This window comes from Alosa pseudoharengus, unplaced genomic scaffold, assembly GCF_046254945.1.
Source record: "Alosa pseudoharengus isolate Yale_2024_CS ecotype anadromous, Long Island Sound unplaced genomic scaffold, YU_APseudo_1.1 YU_APseudo_1.1_scf_1, whole genome shotgun sequence".
NCBI classification, from domain to species: domain Eukaryota; kingdom Metazoa; phylum Chordata; class Actinopteri; order Clupeiformes; family Clupeidae; genus Alosa; species Alosa pseudoharengus.
The window spans coordinates 58783299-58784723 of NW_027468564.1; positions in this window are offsets into that span (position 1 = coordinate 58783299).

Here is a 1425-nt window from a genome sequence, read left to right on the forward strand (position 1 = left end):
GCTCCCAACTTAAATGAGCCATTTATCTACAAGAGGGACATATGAAATACACACATATATAGACAGGGCTTAGCTCTGTTAACCCATGCTGTAGGTTACCATGGATACACATTCATTTTTTATGGTAGGGTGACACAAAGCTGGAAACACCCTAGTGCCACTGAACACAACCACCAGTATGTTACATGTAAGAATACCTGGTCACATACTCAAAATAGTTGAGTCCTATATGTTCCCATATACAGGTAAACCTCAGATGAAAATTAATGCTATTGATGAAAAATCTATTTTGTGTTGCAAAATTGTTAAATTGAAAATTATATCAGACCTTCACTATCCCTCCTTATAATCTCTATGAACTATGCATACAGGAGTCCAAATGAGCATTTGAAGTGAATTTTAAGATTTTATTTTGCTTTTAAATCCTTAAGAGGTGAAGTTCAACACACAGGGCAATGAGAAGTGAAGCAAGTCAGGACCCAAACTAAAACACATGCTAATTAGCATGCAGTCCCATCATGTTCTGTTAGTTAGACATGCGCAGCTAAGCTTGGCCATTCGATCGATCCATAGACATGCTAGGGTAGCGTTCAGTGCGCAACATCCCTGTGGCTGTTCTCTCAAACATCTCAACAGAGAGTACAGTCCAATAATGTGCTTGTGTCCACGGAGCAAGTCTAAACTGAACAGACATACTGTATTTGAGCTAAGAGCACCATTGCCAACTCTGAGGCTCACTGTAAGAGACCGATTGACAAAACTAATATCAATATGCCCAATCATGATGCAATGATTAATTTTCCAAAAATGTCAACCTTGCTCTTAATCCACGAGTTGGCAATACTATGGTGGAGAAAAAAAAAAACAAGCATTACAGACCATCCATATGTTGTTTTACTATGCTCTGGGATGTTTATTTGTGCAAAAATGCAAGCATTTACACTATCTGTAGAGCAGGAATATTCATTTTTATGTTTATCCATTTCCTATTGTATTTGCCACTACCATTCGCCATTTCATACAATGGCTTTTCTGTAAATTGTGTATGGAATGAGGGGATGATTTTAAAAGTGGTAAGTGGTGGGGACCTAGAGGCCTTGTGTGTGGGTGGAGATGTTGTCATTACCTCTTAAACCCTTGAGGTGGAGTCTTGTGGTTTTTAGATGTCACAAAGGGGCATAGTGAATGCCTCCCTTTTAACCCAATCTAAAGTTGCTTTCTTGAGCCAAGACAGGGCATAGTTACCATGGCAAAATTATGTCTCAGTAGAACCACAAAATGCAGTGCATAAGCCAGACTGAATGAGAGAATACTCTGTGTAAGCCACTGTGAAACATCAAGGCTCATAAACATGATTCATCTCATCTGTGAATTTCTTTTGAATGGAATGTGGGGTTTATCAGCAAGAAGCACAGGGGAAGGGGA